Consider the following 15,055-nt stretch of genomic DNA (forward strand, 5'->3'; position numbering starts at 1 on the left):
TGGCTCAGTATTTATCCGTCGATAACAATGGACAAATCCCTTAAAACAGGGTGATACCTACCTGCTCTTTATGAAACGACATAATTTTGCAATGCGGACTAGGGAAGTGACAGAATTTATTGACGGATCACCCTGTAGCGCTTTTGAATACTTAATGAGATTTTATTACTCTACACTCTTTTGAAATAGACTATAAAAATATAACCCCTTCAATTCAAATATGCCTATGTTCTGAAAATCATTATGGGAAATAAATCTCCAGTAAAAAAGGCGTTTTGGAAAGAAATAATAAAATTAAAAATCGCTGAGTATTAATTGAAATGTTTTACATTATAAATTCATGTTTTGGACACCATTCAAGAGTCCCTTTCATCGAAAATCCAATTGGCAAAATCATTTTGTTATTTTTTATTTCAACTATGTTTTTCCGTTAACCAGCTGACGCCCTCCCACGAACGACAACTCTCAAAAGTCGAAACTTGTGAGCGCTAATGACTAACGAGGTCTTACCTTTTAACGTGTGATTCCTAACAAGGGTTGGACGATAGGAAGTGAAAATCGATCGTCCAGCCTTGCGGTTCGAACCCACGGTTCACACAACGGTGGATTGAGTGAGTGAAGCAAACTACCCACATCAACCCACCAAGCTAGCGTCCCAATACCAATATAGAACCCTTTAATTAAATATTAATTAGCTAACTTACCATTTTTTCTTAAAAGAATTGGTTTGCTTTTTTATAACAAACTTTGGGTAAGTGGCAAGTGATATTGAACGCTGATAAATCTTGTGAAGACCTACTTTTTATAACGGTCTTCAAAAAGAGTATTCCTATCAATTAGTGCTCCAAAATTTAAGATTTGCTTTTGATATATTTGATAGTAACTAATACAGGGTTAAAATATGCTCAACAGTAGATATACTATTTTATCATTTAAATAACCACCACACTCAACACATGTATTGCCACCATTCTTATTCTTAGAACCGTACTATGTATTTCCATACTGGAAAAGGTTTTACATCGGTATTTGATGGAATCGGCCGATATTTGATGAAAATCCATAACGTATTCAAGACACACTTCATTGTAAAAAGGTGTTGAAAGGTTTTAAATCTATTTAAGAACGAATAAGCCAAAAATAATTTATTTTTGAAAAAATATAAAATAACAAAATTATTCAAACAGAAATACTTGGTTGAGTTGATTAAAACAGATGTAATGTCGAAAAAGGCAAAAATTTAGCAAAAATTGTAAGAACGCTACATCGTAACGAAAACAAATTATTATGATCCAAAATGAGACTAAATTAAAAATAGAAATGTATTAAAAAATTAAGTGAAATGTTAATTATATACAAACAGTTATCAGTCGAAGATGGTTGAAGATAATAATAATTGAAATGTCGTTAAGTAAGTTGGTTGAAATCTATTGAAACTATTTTTTCCTCGCTAGAACGAAAATGTTGTCTCAACGCGTGCTTCGATAACCAAGTGAGCATCATCAAGAAATGACTAAAACGACACTAGGGTAAAGTGTTTTCAATAAATTGAATATGAAGTTGGTTTGAAATCTTTTTGTTAATAATAATAATAATTGTCTTGGCTGAATGTAATTTTTAGTACCAAACGTTTCTTCTGCTACTGCAGCAGACATCGTCGGTGGTATATGCATCGACTGCAAGGACGCAGGTTATATCTTGAAGTCTCAGCATCTCAGCAATGACTGATGATATCTGGTGCGGTAACAAATATCAACAGATATTTGATATTACAAATTCCATTCAACCTCGACCTACCAGTCCGATTTTTTTTTGCTTTAATCTTGACTCTTCCCATGGAAGCCTATGTTCACATTTTTCACTCATTGTTTTCTTCACAAATTACCTTTCCTAAAATTTCTGCTGTTTTCTCAATGTTTTATTTTTTTGAATAGTTCGGTTAGATTTATTTCAGTATTTTCAATAACCCATTCATAACCATTCAATAACCCATTCATAACCAACAGATTTCATCTGTTGATATTTTTTTTAGACAATGTAAGTCCTAGCTTGTAACATTCATCAAAACCTACATTGAAATTTAAAAAAATACTGTTTTTTAAAGCACGTGCAAAACCCAGTCCAAATAGCTTTCAAAAGGGATTTCATAAAAAAAATTGATATGGCTGTATTGAAAGAGATTCTTGAAATATTGAGATTTGAAAGTTTTCAAATTATCAAAATCTATATGTTCTTTATACATGACAAATATTTTTGGTTGGAATATATCCTTTCAAATACCTACTTTTTTTATGAACTTTCGATACCTATGTATAAAATATGTTTTTCCGTTAACCAGCTGTTGTACCCCTACCAACGACAACTTTCAGAAGCCGAAACTTGTGCGAGCTAAGGACTAACGAGGTCTTACCTTTTAACGTGTGGACACAGGTTGGACGATAGCAAGTGAAAATCGATCGTTCAGTCTGCAGCTTGAACCACCTACTCACATATCGGTCAATTGAGAGAGTGAACAAAGCACTCACATCGAACCGCCTGGCTACCAACCTATCTATTGCAACAATAATATGTACTAAAAATCTCAACTTTGTTAGGATTTCAACAAACTGTTATCGATTACTCAGATATTTTATCATGAATATAAGAAATTACTTTGTATAATCATTTTTAGTTATACATTTTAAAGGTATTTTAGTTTTGTATCAAGTCATATAAGTTGGTATGTCATTTATTTATGGCATAGTAAACTAGCATTCTACAGATATTCAATTGATTTATATTCAATTATGGCCTCTGATTCATATCCAATTATGGCCTCCTTCAAATAAAACAACTGTTTATAATTTTTGTTATTGTATACAAAAAATATCATATCATATCAAATGACATGAATTTAATCACGTAAATAATAATTATCAAAATTGTGATCACATTTTGGATATCTAGTTATTCAAAATGGTAACTTTCAATAATTTGATCAACATTGTCGAATTTTAGCGGGACTCAATTTGATAATGAATATTATGAACAGATTATGAAGATTATCAAAAATGACTGCTGATGATACCAATTTCAATGATGATACTACCTAATCTAATATATAAAAATGGATGTTTGTTGGTTAGTTGGTTGGTAAGTGATAAACTTCTACATCGCTCAACTGATCGTGATGAAACTTGACAGTTTCAATCTTCCTCTTGAAGATGATCACTTGGTGACCGAAACACGTGTCGAGGTGTTAAAAATAGCGATTTGGTGTTGGGAAAACACTCCAGTAATATTCATGTATAATTAATTTTTCATAGAGAAGGTTTTTAGGCCATCGATTTTTCTGTAACTCGCCGCTAGATGGCGCTGTAGAATAATTTTTTGAAAGCACTGTTCTATAACGCTGCGCACGCCTAAGTTCGTTGATTCTGATTCTGTTAAAACATTGGAACAGCAGCGATACAGCAACATAGTACTAGTCTAATATATAAAAATGGATGTTTGTTGGTTGGTAAGTGATAAACTTCTACATCGCTCAACCGATCGTGATGAAACTTGACGTGTATAAGTCATTTTTCATAGAGGAGGTTTTTAGGCCATCGATTTTTCTGTAACTCGCCGCTAGATGGCGCTGTACAACAATTTTTTGAAAGCACTGTTCTATAACACTGCGCACGCCTAAGTTCGTTGATTCTGATTCTGTCAAAACATTGGAACAGCAGCGTTACAGCAACATAGTACTAGTGATACTATATTTCAATGTATTACATTGAGATTTATTCATTTACACCTTCAATAAGACAGAGTTTGAGAAACTCAGTTTTACTGAAAATATTACTTTCTGTTCATCTATGTATTATCAATGACTTTCACAATACTGAGGTTGAAGTGTCTTTTTTAAATACCCATAATTTCCATCAATGAGGTTAATCTGGAAATATAAGCCAAACATTTTTATTGAATACAGACCATGCTTATAAAAAAATGAGTTAATGACAACTGTTACTAAATATCAGAGAGATTTCAGAATGAATCGAATGCCACAAGTTTGGGAAAAGGTGATAATTACACTGAATGACACAGTGAAGAATCTGTATAATAGAGATATTCATTTAAATAACGAATCTGCACTGAATCTGTAACTTCATTGAATCAGTTCCATAAAAAATAAAGAGAGAAATAAATAAATATGGCAACTCTTCAGGAAAATATGTAAGCATCAGTTCTATTTGGAAAGTAGACTTGGAAGTAGAAAATACTGTTGCTTTCCTTTGATTAATTTTCTGTTTTGGGTTTAGTAAAACACTTATTGAAAGCTGATTAGTTTAAATTTTATAATTAATAAATACCCCTCACATATAAATGAAAAAACAATCTAAAACAACTACTTCTGGTAGTCAGTCGGCTCACGTCAGTCTATTTTCAATAGATGCATTTTCGTTCGCTGATTACGAATAAGAAGTCAAAACTTAGTGCTCTATCTACTTAAAAGTCAAAACCATTGAAAGATCCTGTGCTAGGAATCACATGTTAAAGGGCGACTTTCTTAGCTTGTCCACGTTCTGACTTCCGAGGGTTGACATAAGAAAGCATCAGCTGGTTAATGGAAAACAGATTTTCAAGTGATCAGCCATTTCAGGAACTCTCAGAAACCTTAATTCACTTGTCACTTTCATTTTCTTTACACATTATATTTTTCCCCTACAAAGTACATACTGTTATGAACACAATGACGTTTTTTCTTTTATTTAAAATTGAATCACAAATCAAAAAAGGAAATGAGACTGAATTATCAAAGGAAATATGTTTGAAAATACATATACGTAGATGACCTCATCATTCCTTTAAAAAGTTGCTGTTGATATTGGATGTTTTCATTCTTCAGATATCAAAGTAGAAAACCAAATGAGGCTTTTTCAACAATCATTAAAAAATATTTTTTCATAAATCTCACTTACCTTTGTGTCTTACTAAAGTCATATAAATAACTAGCGCCCTCCTGGACGAAAACTTCCAGAGATACTGAAATATGTTCACTTCCTGGTGATATATGATGAGGGAAAAATTTTAGGAGAGTGTTGGCTCTATCAAAAACTGCAGCAACCTACAAAAAGATTGTGAAATAATTCTAAACATGTTTAAATACAAAAATCAAATGTATATTATGAGGTAACAAAAAACTGAAATAAGACACCAAGTCAATTTTGAGCAGAATGAAAGTCCAAAATCACACGTATGGTATTATCACTACGTAGCATGAGGTATCGTTTGTCACTCACCTTGGTCTTGTAACATTCATATAATCTCAACATCAAATGTCTAAGTGGGATTTCTAAAATCTGTAAAAGATACAAATTAATTTTCTTTATTTCACAACGAATAACAAATCCCCTTTCGCAAGGCAATTGAAATAATCCAACTTACTTTACATCCACTTGCATACTTGCAACTTCAATGCGTGAAAAAAATCTACCAAATCAGTGTAGCCAACGGCGCTGAGGCGTAGCTTCTTTTTGCTTGGTTCGCACTGTGCTGTTGGTATCAATAATGACAACTGAAAGCTCCCATCCGTCATATTCTTCCGTATATAACTTGAAGAAAAGATACATTTTATCCTAACTAGACATCGCGCTTCTCAGAAACGTCTCTCTGACTGGCGAAGTTTACGTTCTGTCGGAACTGGACTCCAATCATTATCCAGTAATCCTGGTATTGGGTGATGAACTTCCTTCTCCTGATTATCGCGTGAGATCATCGACAGATTGGGACATCTTCTCAGCCCATCTCAGAGAGATGCGCTAGCCTCCTGAGGCACTCCGCTCTCCCGACGAACGCGACGCGGCAGTTAGACGCTTCGAGCTCTCGGTTAATGATGCGTTCCGAGCGGCCACCTCCAGGAAAGAGTGTCCGCTGAGGAGCTATAACGAGTTTCCCCCTCGTATCAAAGCCTTGATATGTGACAGAAATCGCCTGAGAAGGCTCTACCATCGAACCCTTTTCCCAGGGGATAAAATTGCGGCAAGTAGGATGGCCCACCAAGTCAAGCAGGATCACCGGAACGAAAGGTGGGGGGAGCTCTTCGAATCCTTTGAGCCTGGGAGTGACGAGCTATGGCGAGTCACCCGCAGACTCAAAGTGAAGGAGACTGTTCCCTCACCCATTCACGGAGAGCGTGGAGTGTGCTATTCCTCCGCCGACAAAGCGTTAGCTTTTGCCGACTCGATAGAACGTCAGTTTCAACTTAACGTTGACGACAACGATGACATCGATCGCGATATGCTGCTGGAAGATCGGGTTCACCGCATCCTCAGGGAAGATAATGATGATAACATCCATCCGGCTTCTGTAGAAGAGCTGAAGCGGTATATCAAGGCTGCAAAGGCCAAGAAAGCTCCAGGAGCCGATTCGATAACCAATAGGTTATTGAAGGGGCTCCCAGACAACTGCGTCGAGAACCTTTTAAACATAATAAACAGTTAGCTGGCTCTCAGATATTTCCCCAGAAGATGGAAGCATGCGATCGTCATCATGCTCCCGAAACAAAGTCAGAACTCGCTGTTCCCGCAAAACTATTGCCCGATAAGTCTGCTTTCGTCGGCGGCTAAGCTGGCTGTAAGAGTCGTGATGCAAAGGCTCAACGAAGAAGTTGAGGACCGAAATGTTCTGTCTAATGAACGATTCAGATTCAGAAGGGACCACTCCACCGAGTTACAGGCTCTGAGACTGGTCAAAAATACCATCCAAGAGCTAAATCACAATCGTAAAGTTCCCGTAGTCCTTTTGGACATCTCGAAGGCCTTTGACCGTGTTTGGCACGAAGGCCTTCTACGCAAATTAGACGCGTTCGACCTGCCACGGGGACTGATCCGGTGGATCCGATACTCACTATACACTAGCGACCTCCCTAGATCCGAGCGTGTGAAAGTGTCTCTCTACGCCGATGACACGGCTCTCCTCTCATCTTACATGGGTCAAGAGCTCGGGATCGTCTATATGCAACGTGCATTGGGCGACCTCGAGCGCTGGTACCTTGAGAGGAAGATCCGAGTGAATCCAGTAAAAACTCAGGCGATAACCATGGGAAGAACGATATCTTCTCCGGCTAGGAAAGTAAGGGTCTCTGGAATTGAGCTCGACTGGCAAGCGCGGGTATAAAGTACCTCGGCCTTCTAATAGACCACGGGCTCACTTGGAACTCACACATTATATCAGTCAAAACAAAGATCGAGGGCCGGATAGCCAGTCTCTACCCTCTGATGAACAGAAGATCCAAAATGAGTCTAAAAAATAAAATTACCATCTACAACAGGATGTTCAAGCATTTCATCATGTATGCTTCAGGCGTCTGGGGACAAGCGGCTTCGTCTGATATCTCCATTGTGGAGAGATTGCAAAGTAAGTTGATAAGGATGATTGTGAATGCTCCTTGGTTCGTGCCGAATTTGACGTTACGTAACATTACGTCAAATGTCAGTTTCTGTATTATTTTGAACGTTATAATTTTTTATAAAGTGCTGATAACTTTTGATGAAATACGTTGTAAGGATGTAAAAAATGAAGCTGGGAAATTATTGTATGCAAAAATCCCGATTCTCATTGAGGTTAGAGAAAATTGAAGAGTTTGTTTTCATTATTGAATTTTACACCTGCCATAAATTGAATCATTCCAATCTGGCTAATCTTATAATTAATGACGTCACTACGAATCGTTTTTGAATACACGCTTGAATACGATTAAACGTCAAAAAACACCTTAGATCTTTAAAACTATGCAACGGATTTTGATACGGGTTTTTCAAATAGAGTGATTCACGAGGAAGGTTTATATATGTATATAACATGCATAATATAGCAGGGAAACATTGATAATTTTAGAGTTTTCTAATGTGATATCGTAAATAAACACATTTGTGCGCTTACATTGCAAACGCTGGCTGAACCCTACGAGATAGATCAAAATAATGTAGTCCAGTTTTGTACATCTTGAAAAGGTCTACAAAAAAAGAACCGACTTTTAGGGATAACCCACCATAAACATTTTCATCCTCGGTAAATAATGGTTTATTTACGAAGCGATTTCAAGCAATACAACATTGATGCTTATCCAATTAAGTACCTTAAATACATTGTGCATTTAATATAGATCAATATGGTCCCTAACAGCATGTAATTTGAATGAATATTTTCGAAGATATTACAGATTTAAAATGCAGGGACATAGCGGTTGCGGGGTAGTTCGCCAGTTGATAATAGGATCCATTGTAATCGATCTATTACTTTTGGGTCATATATATAACGTCATTACGTACAATCGAAAGTAGTTTATGGCCACAGACCACATGATCTATTGGTGTTCTGTGTCAAGATGCAATGAGAATTTAAAATTTGTTCCTGATTTGAGTCGTAGCACAGAACAAGAATATATATTTTAAAGAATATGAAAGATCGCAAAAGCTCCAAACAAAAGGGTTTACTAGTTATTTAGTGAGTGACTTGTGGAAACGTTTTCAGTGTGACAACACTGAAAAAATATTTTATTAGCTTCCAAAATTATTTTTTTATGATACTCGTTTCTAGTATCAACTGGGCAGGATAATGATGATATTCAGCATTAAGGTAGCGTATCCTATATGCATCTATAAGAAGTATCTATATAGTTCCCAATTTATCAAATTTAAAACAGTTGTTATATAATCATTCATAGAATAAAGATATCATCAGCGAATTATTGAATATTATGAAATGCTTCAGCAGTAGTAGGCATCGTAAGTATTCGATAATTTGTAGCAATCTATATTTCTAGCTATGGTTGCTGAACCTATAAGCACCTGTAGGCGAAGAGATTCCTGTAGGTTGAAAGAGCCATCATAGTGACCTGTTGAAAGTTTCATGCCATACCGTTAGATGCCTTAGGTTTAGTAGAAATTCGCGGATTTTCAAATAAAATCCATAAATCGGTAAATCCCCGAATTGAAAATAAGTGAATCCCCGGAGAAAAAAATATTAATAGATCGCGAGCTCGAATTCATTCGAATTAGACAGCATTTTACGAAAGTAGGGCGTGCGACTGAATCGATAAATTGTTTTAATTTAAAAGTGAGTGCACTGAACCAAAAAGAATTAAGGGGAAACATAGAGCTCAGGTAAAAATTGATGTTTAAAAATGTAACAAGTAGTATTTAATTTTTTTTATTGTTTTAGCAATTTAAAAAGTCATGGATTGAATTGCCTGAATATAAATCTTGGATTCATTCTGTACCTGAAAATCCATATAAAGGAAGACGTACTATATCAGAAAAAGTAGTAATTTCTAAAATAGATACAGTTTTTAGAAATTTGTATAGGGAATTTCTACTTTGTTACATGCAGCGACAATATGTAAATACGACCCGACTATAAGTAATTGATCCGGCAAACCAAACTTTCTTTTTACCAACAAATCAAATGTATCTCGGAGTAGAGATTTTTAATGAAATAAAAAAGCCTGAAATTTCTCAGAGACCTGATTCATTGCAGCACTTTTACAGCCGCTGTCAACAATTTTACAGCGTGCTTTGCACTGAAATATAAAAAAAATATATGACTTTGATAATCCTAATATTGTCAAAGTTACATATTTTTTCTCCAGAAAATGCCATTTCCCATCAGATTCGAGAAAATTATCCATCTTTGGTGGAGGTATTGAACCAAATGCCTCGACTTTTCAAACCCGATACTGCACAACTAATAGATGATGAATGGAGGATATTTCCAAGCTACAATTTTCCTCAAGGATACACCGACGAGATGAACGACGAAATTGACATTTTTTGGGTAAAACTGTTTAAATATATAAAGATGAGGCAGGCACTTCAACTTTTATAAATCTGTCGCGTTTTGTATTATATATATTATCGTTTCCTCATTCTAACGCAGCATTCGAAAGACAGTTTAGCAAAGTTAATTTAATTAAAAGGAAAACCAGGAATTCGTTAATTGTCAGTACGCTGAATGGTTGCCTTCTTACAAGGCAATGCATGAAGGAAGGAGGAAGTTGCATAGACTTTTCCCCAACCAAAGATATGGTCTCACGTATGACAAAAACCAATATGTACCCCAAAAAAATAGAAGAGCTTCATTTAACTGAAGATGAATTTTCAATAGACGACTAGACAGTTACATATTTCGAATATTTTTTTATAATATATTTTTTTCTTCATTTTCATTTTATTATGTACTCCATATGTATTCTTTTGCTATATTATTGATGTTCTTTTTTTTTATTTAAACTAAATAAATGACTTCTTGTTTTTCTTTCATTTCAAAAGTATTATAGTTCGAAAGTACTACTTATTTAAAAATTAAATTAAAGTCGCTAATATATACATTTTCTATGTGTACAGTAATTTGATTCAAAATACGGTAATTTCTCTCGGTAAGTACGGTCCTGCAGATCTTCGAGGTTGGCAGCACTGCGCTCAACACAACTCTACTTATGCTTCTCGATCGTTTTGGAATCCAGAATATTCCTATCTACTTCCCGAAGACTTCATTGGGATATATAAGCATTGCCAACAGGCAAAGGAGGCGAGAAGTGAAATAAAGTTGAATTCGATCCTAAACTTATTTTCAACAGTTTTTTTGACACTAATTCACAAGCAAAATGATTTTTATTCAACTAATGTTTCTAGTGAAACGAATGTTTTTAAATAATATATTCAAAATGATTCAATAATTCACACTATTTAAAAAAATCTGTTTTTCCGTTAATCAGCTGTCGCCCCCATACGAACGACAACTCTGAAAAGTTGAGAAACTTCTACGAGCTAAGGACTAACGAGGTCTTACCTTTTAACATGCATCAACCAACACGGTCAACCAATTAATTGCTATTTCACTAGTAATTCTATAAATTTTATAGATGATACCTATGAAGCGGAAAATTTTCCACTTGTAAGTGAATTTTTGTATATTTGATTTATTGTGTTGTGTAGCGTTTCTCATAAAGGATGTTCGTTTCAATATCCATTAACATAGTATAAACTTTGTACTATGCTATTACGAAAGTTTCTTGTACAAACAGAATGAAAACGTAATTTCTATATTGTTCACAAAATTACTTATATCGGAGTAAGATCTACACATTTTTCTTAACAATTTCTACTGATAATTTATGTTTTCTTTTATAGTTTCTCTCTTTGAAAGCATTAAAAGGTAAACCAGATTTTCCCCGGGAAATTTTCTTGAATCTGTGGAGAAAAAAAATTTCCATGCTGGGGCCTAAATTATTCACTTTGGTTCTTTCCAATTCATTCCTTCTTTATGTACTGTTGATTATAAGATATAAAAGAAACAGCAAGTACAGTTTGTATCCTTTATTAAACAGGAATACAATTTGATCTGCTTTATTTCAAATGATCCATAAATTCAAATAACAAAATATATAGATAAAATATAATCTACTTTTACGTATGAGATGTCACCTATATATGAGAGTGTGCGTAAATAATAAACACAATTCAAAATATACAGTAATCTCTAGAGTGATCTTGTCAACATTTGTAATATATTTACAGGCATGTTTCCACATATAAGGTATATCATAAAAACTTATGTTTGATACGAATTCCTGAGTATATTGTTGTATTTCCAACAATATACGCATTGAAAATGGTCTAGGTACAAGAAGCAAAAGTAAAAGAAAAAAATTCTCATTTCATTTACCATATAGGATAGTTTTTGTTGATTTGAAAGAAGACAATTTTCAAGAACTCTCGGATCAACTGAAAATTGTATTTAAATTTTTGATTATTTTTTCCACCCTCTGTACACAACAATCAGCTTTTCTGTTTCTGACAAATTGATGTTGAGAACCGTCCATAATTGTCTCTCAATATTTTTCAAATTGTCAAATAGCCATCTAATTTTCTTTTTATTTCTTTACCATTATGTACCATACCATATGTATGTATAGTTTTTTCTATGAAGATCGGAGATTTGCCTCAAATTACTTTATCTTCTACAGAAACAACAAAACTAAAACTGCAATTAAAATAGTAAATATTTATATACACATTAAATGCAATTTGAAAGCACAGAATTGTTTAGTATATAAAACCTGAACCTTCACATTACTTTCCTAAAGAATCATGAATATTTTTCTTGATAGGAATTACACATTTCGAAAAATCCTTTAAAAACTGCATAAAATGATTTTTATGATCAATTTTTGAATTAGTATTATTTCATTATCATTTCTCAATTGCAAGTATTGGCTAGCAATAGAAATCCACTCAAAAAATGTATCAGATATAAAAGTTACTTTAAATACAGTCAACTTTCAAATATATTGCATTATCTCCAAATGAAATATAATTACAAATTCAACTCATCACAGTACAAAAAAATTTAGAAAACCCCCAAACTCATCTAGTAATAGTGCTTTCACTGAATATTTTCAAAAAATACCAAAAAAATGTCAACCAATCTTTGGAAGAAGACAGTTTCAAAAAAGGAACAGAAAAAGAACACTGATTGATTATTACCAATAGATGACTTCAGCAAGATCAAATAAAAAAAAATAGATTTTATTAAATATATTCTTGACCCAAACAAAAATCATGTGTACAATGTAAGACTTACCTGAACACTAATTGACCAAAGATTATCAAAATCAACTGCTTCTCTTGATAAATACTTCTTCAGCATACAGTTAAATGTGCTACAATGAATGATAAAAGAGATCAAATAAGTCATTCTTGGACGGATGAAATTTTGCCAAGAATTTAATGCAACATGCCATTTTGACTTTTCGATGACATTCAGTCAGTAATCTTTTTGAAAAAATTAAAAAATGCATATAACTTTCCGTTGACTACAAGAAAATTGCATTAATCGAACTCTGCTTTTTTTCTATTTATTCAAAACCTTAACATATTTACTATTATCATTATTATTATAGGTATAATTTATACAAGTGAAGAAAAGCAAACTTCTAGTTCACCCCAATAAGTTACTATTTAAATCCAACATAATTTTCTCATGAATAAATGTGCTATTTAATAACTTTTTTATTAATTTTGCCTACAAAAATGGCGTCAAATATTTAATTAGTTCTTATCTTGACGTCTCAGAGACCAGTTTGCTCTATTATCAAAATATAAAACTAATTATATCTAGCAAATCTTGTCATCATCTTCGACAACGAAAACTCTTGCCGCGAGAGGGCGCTGAGAGGCGTGTCGTCAGTTCTCGTGGTTCTTTCTTCATTAACATTCAGATAAAATGAATTCATTTGAATTATGCAAAGAGGAGTTGGGATATCTTTGAAAGAAGGGTGGTTTGAGAACAGCGAACATAATAAGTGTTAATGCGACAAGTACTACAGCCTAGTCAGAGCCAATTTCTTATGTGTCCTAACAAAAAATGGTTTTGAATATTGCAGGTGTCATCATTTCTTAAATATGTGATAACTAAAAATAAAAAATATGTGAATGAGAGGTTGAAGATATTGAAAATACTACAACCCAAATATTTCAAAGAGCTAGTTAAAAAAAATTTACATGTTAACAATGAAAATTTTGATAAAATAATGCAGATAAATGTTGAAAACTACATCACGGCGTTCATTTGCCCTCCGTTGATGAATAGTTCATTTTTATTAATTAACTAAGGGTTAGTTGGGTAAAAGGCTCAATTTTTCTTTAAAAAACAGTTTTCTTGCCAACATTTCGAATGTAATTGAATTATTCTTTGGGGCTCGAAAAGGAGTTCTTTCGTATTGAAAATATAACTACTTTAATATACTCAGACATAAGTTACACAATAAAAATAAAAAACACTCAAATTGATTTCACGCTGTAGGACGCCTTACTATAGCCCTATAATTTTAATTCAGGCATATGGCAAAATACCAAAAACTTTTTCCGCTATATAATCTAAAATACCTGAAATTACATTTGGATGGCATTTAATGGAATGGATCCTGAAACAGTAACAAATCTTCTGATTCATTCCAAAATGTGCTAACAAATTATAATGTATAAGAAAATAAATGATTAGAAATAAAATTTCGAAATATTCATCTCTCCCAACTACCTACACACTCGGTTCTGGTAAATGCCTGCCAGAAAACTACTTTTCCGGCTAATATCACGCTGGATATTGGGTTATATTCGAGAGACATTTATGCAAGATACCTCAGATAGTCTCGTAGGTGTTTCTCGTTCATTCATCAGCAGGACCATGCTGAAATTATTTGAGTAGATCACCTACAGACTGGTTTCAAGGTATCTCCTCGATACAGTCGTCAGAAAAATTATGTGTTGTTGATTTTTAACTTTAGAAGGGTTTTTCTTTCTTATATAAGAACTTTATCAGTGTCATCGAGAATCAAAAGTAATTGAATATTTGGAATGTTCTATCCTAAGCATAAGTACGATTCAATCGAAAAATGCAAAATTAAATGACGTACGTTTTATAAAAATGTTTGTAACTCAACTTCTATTTTAATTGTCGTGAAAAAATGTTTATTTAGAGGTTAACTAGAATACAAAATAAAATTTCGCAAATGGAAATATTTCAACTGTGTATTTGAAAATGGGTGTCTTGAGGATGATCAGAAAAGGTTGAAACGTGAGCATTAGCGGATGCTGGTTGATATACAAGCTTGGAAAAAGAGACAAGGCAATATTTTTAAAGAAGTTCTTAATGCAGTGCTCTTAACGCAACTAGACTGTTGGTTTTATGAAAAAAACTCAAAAAAAATACCACACTTGATTCAAAATGAAAACAATGTTTCTTAATGTTTTGTTCCCAAAAGGATTGTCAATATAACTCTCTCTGAATTTCTCTAGTTATTAGAATAATCATGAAAAAGAAAGTCACAGAACTAACAGAAAGTGCAGTGAATTTTTTCATAACAAATAATGTAAATATTTCTCAAACGTTTAAGATCTTTTTCACTTTTTGCCTTCAAAGAGAACATATAAGTACCTAATTATTATACCAAAGGGTCAAAATTACTATGTACACTACACACAAATGCATTTTCTGGAATTTCTAAAAGTAGCTCCTATAAAAATAATAT

At 33.5% G+C, this 15,055-nt stretch overlaps 1 long non-coding RNA gene across 1 annotated transcript; it reads left to right on the forward strand.

The window, feature by feature from the left end:
• The first annotated feature begins 8,302 nt into the window (after positions 1–8,302).
• Positions 8,303–9,485, forward strand: LOC111513153 (uncharacterized). Its single transcript, XR_002723173.2, has 2 exons — positions 8,303–9,131; positions 9,190–9,485. It is a non-coding gene; the product is annotated as an uncharacterized lncRNA (long non-coding RNA).
• Positions 9,486–15,055: the final 5,570 nt, after the last annotated feature.

Source organism: Leptinotarsa decemlineata, unplaced genomic scaffold (assembly GCF_025532065.1).
Source record: "Leptinotarsa decemlineata unplaced genomic scaffold, Ldec_3_MD MMD2_tig00026328_RagTag_RagTag, whole genome shotgun sequence".
NCBI classification, from domain to species: domain Eukaryota; kingdom Metazoa; phylum Arthropoda; class Insecta; order Coleoptera; family Chrysomelidae; genus Leptinotarsa; species Leptinotarsa decemlineata.